Raw genomic sequence first — 8,531 nt, forward strand, 5'->3', positions numbered from 1 at the left:
TAATAAGTATGGGAGATGTTTCCAATGCATGGTAGGATGTGCGTGTGAGGTGCCTCAAGTGTGAGGAGCAGATCCGGTCTCGCAAGGGAGAGTGAAGCAAGTCCTGCCTCTTTCTTGAAAGAAAGGGCTTGCAAAATGGTAGGGTGCAGGCTGTGTTCACATCTGCGCCCCATTATACCCCACAACACATCCTAACCTTGTATTGGGAACACGTCACAATGATAAGTATAGGAGATGATAAGACATCATCGGGAGATGTTTCCAGTATAAGGTCGGGATGTGCTGTGGGGCATTGTTAGGCGCTCCCTTGTGGGGTGCAGATGTGAACTTGTAGGCTGTACCGCTGCCAGTAGAGCCCGAATCCGCGTCTAACAAACACTAGCAACATTTTAATGCATTGCCATGTTTCTTGAAGGAAAAGTTCTCATACATGGGGATTCTGGCTGTCTGATTTTTTTTCTCAGTTTGTATCTAGATCGAAGCTACTCCTCACAAAGTGCGCTTCACACCAACCTCACAGGGCATCTCAGGCGTGCATTGAGAACATATCCCCTGCATGATGTTTTCATTCAAGACTTCAAGATAAAAAGGAAAAGATCAGATCTGCTCCTCACACAAGGCGCCTCACACCGACCTCACAGGAACATCTTACCATGCATTGGGAATATCTCCCATATTTATGTTATTTTTCACAGCAGATATTTTCAATGCATGGTGAAATATGTCGGTGTTCTTTGCAGAATTGTGCTCTTGAGCAAACGGCTGCGCTGCTAATCTCCCAAGTTCTCACGTCTCTTTCTTTGGGGTAAAATAGTAAAATAGGCCGCAACGGTTGCCGCTGCAAAAGTTGCATCCGGTCATTCACAACAAATTCTTCCACAGGAACTAGTAGCTATTTACAATAAGATTTACAATAAGACAAGATCCAGAATAAGTATTTATCTTATTATTCTTCTTTGAAATTTCATTGATTTGTTTCTTTTTTTTTTTTTATCAATACTCATTTGTTTGTTTCTATTAAAACAGAATTCAAGACTTCAAGGGGAAGGACAGTGGAAACTACAAAGGCTTTTATTAGATGAAAGCTTTTAAGCATGCATTTTGAAAACAAGGATTCTGATTCCTGAATTTTTCCTTCCCCTAAAGAAATAGGAAATGAATGGAAGAATGTTTTGAGGAAAGTCCAAAGTAATCTAAGATCCAACAAGAGTTTTTCTGAGAGTTCGAAGCAAAAAAGAAAGAAAGAAAAAGAATATTCAGATTTAGTCTCTGATGAGGCATATAAAGGGAAAAGGAAATCATTACCATCATCGTCATCTAAGCCTTGTCCCAACTATATGGGGTTGGCTCCATAAATCCTATTTTTCCATTCCATTCTGTTTAGTGCCATATCCATTGCTAAATTATGAGTGCTTAGATCATTTCTTATTACTTCAACCCATGTCCTTTTTGGTCTGCCCCTTAGCCCTTCTAGCCCCTTTATGCCTTCAACCTGCACTTGATTGCTTCTCCTTACAGGTGTTGTAGATGGTCTACCATGCACATGACTAGACTATCTAAGTCTACTTTCTCTCATTTATCACCTATTGGAGCTACCCGTAGGTTCCTTTGAATAATTTCATTTCTTTTTTTTTTCTTTTTAATCAATAATTGAATTGGATTCATTAATTTCAATAAAATAAGAAAGAGGTACAAAGATTTTTTTGAATAACTTCATTTCTGACTCTAACCTTTCTAGTTTTTCCACTTATCCATCTCAATATACATATTTCTGCCACACTCAGCTTCATATAACATTGCTGATCTTACAACTGTTTCATATATAATTTTCCTTTTAGACAAAGTGGTATCACCTATCACATAAGACTTAATATGAGACTCTCCATTTTGCCCATCCTACTTTAACCAACTGAGCTACTCTAGCAAGCTATAAAGAGAAAAGGAATAAAAACCAATTAGGCTATCAGGATGTAACTTTTTCATTTTACCTTCAAAAAAAGGAATAAAAACCAAACAGTTAAGCTTTTTCAGGAGTAGAAATCCTTGGAAGAACCAAGACCATTAGGAGTGCAGTGTTGTAGGTGTAGATATGGGGGGAAGTGAGATCCTTGTGTGTGCAAACATTTTGGAATGTGCAGTGTTGACTTGGCCTCTGAATTACCTTGGTCTTCCTCTAGGAGATAATCCTCAAAAAGGAAGTTGTTGGATTCCAGTTGTGGAGAGGTTTGAAAAGAGACTTGCATCTTGGTAGAAAAATTAACTATCTCTTGGAGGAAGAATCACCCTAATTAGGTCTACTTTAGCTAACCTGCCTACCCATATATTACCTGTCGGTCTTTAAGATGCCTACAGGGGTGGCTAATGAAAGACTTCCTTTGGGAGCTAGGGGAGGAGGAAAAGGACCATAGGGTTGGGTGGGAGGTGGTGTGTAGGAGTAAGCAAGATGGAGGCGTATTGGGAATATAAGAATGAGAAATTTGGCTCTACTAGGGAAATGGTTGTGGAGATTTTCATTGGAAAAGGAAAAACTGTGTGCTAAGATGATATGTAGTATTCACGGGCTTGCGGAGAATGGATGGGATTCTGAGATTCTAGCTACGACTACAAGGGCTTCACCCATGAAAGCAATCCAAGCTATTCTGCCTTTATTTTCTCCTTGGATCAGGTATGACTTGCACTCAAGTAATCTCATTAAGATTTGGGAGCATGTTTGGGTTGTGGATTCTCCTTTGAAACACCAATTTCCGGCCCTCTTTGCTATCTCCACCTTCAAAAATAGACTAGTTGCAACCTTCCTTGTACCCTCGAACTCAACCTCTAGTTTGAATGGTACTTGGGTTTCACAAGAAACCTCAGGGACACAAAAGCAAGTGAGTTTGGTTACCACTTACTAACATCCTGTCATTTTGCAAAAAAAAAAAAAAATGTTTGGGAATGGTTTGCTTCTTTGTTTGGGTGCAGGTGGACTTCCCCAATGAAAGTGCGAAGCTTGTTTACTTCCTCTTCTTTCAACTGCCCAACAAAAAGGTCAAGGATCATGTGGAGATGTGTTAGAGCTGCTATTTGTTGGACTATATGGGAAGAAATAAACTCAAGGATTTTTTCAAAAAAACGAGACAAGTATTGAAACGATGCCAGAAGTGATCCATATAAGGATAATACATTGGTTGAAAATAGTGGATTTGTTCACAGATTTTTCAACGGATGATCTGTTAAGAAAATAGAAGTGAACCATATAAGTCTGGAAACTGTCCTATAATTCTAGCATCATTTTCCCTCCATGGACCCTAATATTCATTCTGTACCGATTCTTCAATCTGAAAATGAAAAGAAATATACTCCATAACCTTATCTATAACTAAACCTACGATTTTTAAGAAGATCGATCCAATTAGCTCAATTGTCCTAGATCAACTATCCAACTTCAGTTATAAGAGTTCTAACCAAGAACCCTCATACTGAAAGAGGATTTCAACTTGTTGATTACATTTATGTAATGCAACCGCAAAATTTCGGTATCTGAAAAAGGAAACCACATCCAACCATGGAAGCCAACAAATCATAGGACTCCCCCAGCCTGGGGCATAAGTTCCAAAGTGTTTGAAAATTATATCTTTCTTAATTGGTCATAACCGAAATGAAATATATATTAGATTGTAGCCCATTTTAGTGAACCTTCTGCTCCAAGTGGTTAGAGTAATTGGCCTTTTTGATTCTTTAGCAATTCCTCAAGTTCAAAAACCAAAACCATATAACCATTTCAGGAGAGAATGAGAAGGATAAACAAAACATCCCATGAAGAATTAATTGCAGGATGTGTACTTTCCTAATAGAGAATTTATTTTGAATCAAAGACCAATGAGAAAGATCAAAAGAAACTTTTGCTGAGAACCCAGTAAGAAACAGATACGAAAGATTTAAAAATAAATAAAGGCCTAAGTGGGTTGTCAGATGTGTGTCACAATTATAAGAATTTTGCTCGCTAAGAAGTCGCAGAGATTACTATTAAGATGCATATTAGTCAGAAACGAGTAAATCAAAACAACAAAATAGGAAGAAATAAACAAATATGGCAAGCTCCCAGGGTATCTGGGCAATGCTGTAGATATGTTGTAAACCTCCCAGAGTATCTGGCAAACTCGAGTTCGGCTAATGCCGAAGATATGTTGCAGAGAGTATTTGCTCCACTTGTTGTCTGGGATTTCAATGCCCTCAACAAATAAACAAACCCTAGAGATGGCAAAGAGAAAATGGAGGAAAAGCCATGGCCATTGAGCCATTTATTCTCCCAATCTCCCTGTTTATCTCGTTCTCTGCCATGGCAAGACCTTAAGCCATTTCTTCTCCAATCTTCCTATCTATCTCGTTCTATGTCATGGTGTGAGCGTCGAAAAATGGCTCACTCCGAGAACCACATCAAAACTCATTTGGGTTCAATATTGACTCCAAGACCCAAGGCAACAGTCCAACCAATCCGGGTAAGACTAGGATGGAAGAGGTAAGGGGTTAGGCACCCCTCTCCCAGCCTGGGTCCAAATAGGAGGAGCCCACATAAGACTCCAAGAAGGCACAAATAAACAATTAAAAAGATAAGAACAAAACATTAAAACAAGCTAACACACAAAAGAATCTACTATATCAATTTTTATTAGTTCATTTATTGTATATATTTTGTTCTTTTATTTTTTATTTAATTTTTTTTTGTTTTTTAATTATTTATTTACTATTTTTTATTTTAGCAATTTTCAATTTTTAATTTTTAATTTTCTTATGCAACCCTATGTACATATTTATTTTATGAAATTATTATTATTTTATTTGTTTATATTTTCTATTTTTTAATCTTTTATATATTTGTTACTTGTTTACTTTTCTTCTAATTATATATATATATATATTTTTTTTTTTTCATTTCATTATTTTATTATTTTCTTCCTTATTTGCCAATTAAACTCACTATCACAGATTTTTTTCTTTTTTTCTTTTGTTTTTATATTTTTTTCTATCTCTGTTATCAACACCCACTTTCCCCCTAATTTGATCTACCAGCAGATAAACTGTCTTCTCAACCATTACAATTCCCTCATCTCCCTTTTCTTATTTTCCTTACTATTTAAATGTTTATTGCTTCATTTTTTTTTTGTCAACCACCACAAGAAGAATTTCCATTAACGAGAGGGTTCAGGTCAACAGTCTTCTCTCATTCCAGTGGTGTGGACTGCAGTAAGCTAAGACGAGCAACCGTTCTGTTCGAACTTATGTAAATAAATAAAAAAACGAGATGTAACAGATGGATAACACCAAAGCGGATCAAGCATTAGATCGAGCTTAGTCTAAAACATATAGATAGAACAAGTAATCATCAGATTCATATTTTCACCGAAGACTCTTCCCCAACCTCGATTTCCAATCACGGCAAGAATATCAGAAGAAAATGAACGGGAAAACTAAAAAAAAAACACAGTGGAGGCGTGAACAAAGATTACCCGTTGAGATTTCGGCCTGAGAACGACTGAATTAGGGAACCGAGAGTGTGCTGCTCTTAGTCTTCTTCCTCTTCGAATAGTGACGATTTAGAGATAGTGTTGATGCGGAGAGCGACGTCCACTCGAAGTTGGGAGAAATGTGATGAAATATGACCCGTACAATGATATAAGAAGCTGATCTGCTACGGCTTTGAATGGTCCGTCCTCGAACAGGGATTGTCTTTTAGGATGGTAATCCTGAACCTAATCGATGTGCAGGGAAGACCTAAGCTTGTCGTAATTTCAGGATGTCTCTCCTTGTGCGAGAACGAGGACCGCGATCGGTCTGAAAAGATTTGATGAAGGAAAACGGGCTTCCAACTTCGGTTTCGCAAGAGTAAGTGTAGTAATGTGTTGGATTTTAGTGATCTTTTTATTTATTTTTCCTTTTCAGTGAGCCTGTGTCTAGGTTTATTAGCTGTCTACTTCCCGCTCCCTGTTTCTTAGGCCTCGTTCGCTTTTCGGTCCGGGTACGGGTAAATGCAGTTTATCTCGGGAAGCTTTTATTTAATATTTATTCGGTAATTGCATTTATTTATGTTATTTTATTTTTCATGTAAATAAGGAAACGATCATTTATTTGGATATGCCCCGTGGCCCGGTACAGCTCAGTACGGCCCATATATATTATTTATATATTTTATATATTTATATATAATATAATATAAATTATAATTATATAATAATATATATTATATAATATATTAATAAAATAAATAATTTTTTTAATTTTATTATACTAATTTATTTAATTATTATATATATAAGCAATTGTATAAATCAAAAATTCATATAAAGTTAAAATTTAAAATATTTTTTCAAAATTTTAAATAAATAAGCAAAAATAGCTTTAAAAAGAATGCTCCCTTAGTATATGTTTCACTGTATAACCAAACTGGTATTATTATTCCAACATTTATAGTGATGAAACGTGCAATCCCCCTTCTCCATCTTAGGGCCCGTTCTCTATGTAAGTGTATATTTATCAAATTTCTTTTTATTTTTCATATAAATTAGACTGGTCATTTTATCCATAAAAAGTTATTATTAAAAGGGACAATTTTGTCTCATCAAAGTGTTGACAACTTTCTTCCCGATGAAAATGTTGTTTTACCCACCTCGGAGATGGTATCACTTACTTGGGTAAATGATATGTAGGGAAAATAAATTTTCGGTGGACCTCACATAAATCTGAAAAAAGAACATGGTTTCTTGGTTAATGGGAACCAAAATTCCATTGACCAACTTTCCTCTTTCTCAAAATCCAAAAACGAACAGACCCTTAGGGTGTTTTCACGCAAAAATTTAGAAACTGGCCTAGAGACCGAAATGCTTCGATTTTCGATTTTTTTGGTCATTGGTTTGACTGTCCAATCTGAATGAATTAGACCGGAACTTATTCAAAAGAAAAAAAAAGAATTAGGACCGAAAACTATTTATTGGGTTGAATGGTCTTAGTGGTTCAACCATTTGGGTCAATTGTTCGAATGTCTCATTTGAATAGTATGACACATATTAAAAAATAAAAAATAGAAATAATTATAAAATAAATGACTAAAAATCTATTCACTCGGTTGAAAGGTTTTAGTGGTTCAATGGTTTTTTTGATAAAGGACACTTAAAGGATGACCGATTGTTTGGCTGATTTTCAAATCGAGTGATCCTTCCAGGTCAATGATGGTTTGGACATCATGTTTGCACATTCCCCAGTACTCACCTCTCTTTATTTGGCGTAAAAAGAATAATGGGCCCCAGCAGTTGCCGCTGAAAGTAGTATAAAATGCACCAGAAGCTCAGCACAAATATCAACAAATGCAATCCATGGCGAGAAGAGGCTCCTTTGGGCAAAGCAATTGGCTCACCCAGCTCCGCAGAGGGACTGATAATCTCAGCATCCATCTTCATGTTCTTAACTGCTGGTTTCAACACCAAAGTAAAAGCGAGCTCTTCTTCGAATTATCATGGTCGGCCATGGTAGCATTCATCACGTCCATGTACCAAGCAAAAGGTCAGGATCCCTTCGATCAACTGCCACTGTCCATGACTCTTTTCCTCCTTGCTCTGCTTCTTTGCTTCTGCACATCCATTGCCCTCCGACAATTCCCCAACCTGAGCGTCGAGATGCAGCAGAGGTTGGAATTCATAGGCAACTTGTCGGGAACTACATCCTTGGTTTTGGTTATTTGGATCCCTCTTCACAACAAACTCGGGTGGTTAGCCTATCCATTGTGTGGGTGTTCCCTGGTGCTTACGACCATCTTGCCACTCAAACGGCTGTATGAACAGGTAAGATGCAGGGCCATGGAAGCAGTCCGGAGAGCGCTGTTGATACTCGGTAGCAGTTTCACAAGAGCCTCACCATCAGTTGTTAGTATGCAGCGTCGACGACTGCCAGTTTAGTTGTTAGTATGTGTTGTGGGACGTTGTGGGGGCGAAGATGTAAATTTCTTTAATTTTTCTCATTCCAAATAGGTATTTAAATCGCCATCGTACGTGCTTGCAAGATGAATTCATACCAAATCTAGCAAGTTTCATAGGAAAATCCTTCCATTGACCAAGAGAAAAATTCAATCTTGTCATTTTCCTTGCATTTTAATGATACTATATTCTTCTGTTTTAATGGATTGAAACTAAGGTTTTTAAAACCTGGACAACGAACCGGTCAGAGGTCTGGTTCCTGGGTTGAACAATCATTCCATTCTAGCAAAAAAAAAAAGAATATTAATTTGTTTGTATTAAAAAAGAAACAAAAACTAGATTAATCTGTAACTACAAGGAGATGCCTTTAATCCTTTATCACAACCAGAAATGTGGTATCACAAAGCGAAGAGTGCATCTCATAGAAACCATGCAAAAATACTGCAAAACATGGAAAAGAAAAAAAATACAATATTAAAAGCATTACAAAAGAAGGTAAAAAAAGAAAAAGAAGAAAAGACAATAATATAGCACAAGCCCCAAAATGGACCAAGAGATAGAGACGATAGAGAAAAAGAGAATAAAAAC

At 36.8% G+C, this 8,531-nt stretch overlaps 1 long non-coding RNA gene across 1 annotated transcript; it reads right to left on the reverse strand.

Annotated features, from left to right (window-relative positions):
- Window positions 1-427: 427 nt before the first annotated feature.
- On the reverse strand, window positions 428-5,909 carry LOC148848402 (uncharacterized). The gene is made up of 2 exons (XR_016101268.1): window positions 5,487-5,909; window positions 428-838 (listed from the first exon to the last, which is right to left on the reverse strand). It is a non-coding gene; the product is annotated as an uncharacterized LOC148848402 (long non-coding RNA).
- Window positions 5,910-8,531: the final 2,622 nt, after the last annotated feature.

This window comes from Nelumbo lutea, chromosome 6, assembly GCF_056320005.1.
Source record: "Nelumbo lutea isolate HS-2025 chromosome 6, American lotus-T2T, whole genome shotgun sequence".
Lineage (NCBI taxonomy): Eukaryota > Viridiplantae > Streptophyta > Magnoliopsida > Proteales > Nelumbonaceae > Nelumbo > Nelumbo lutea.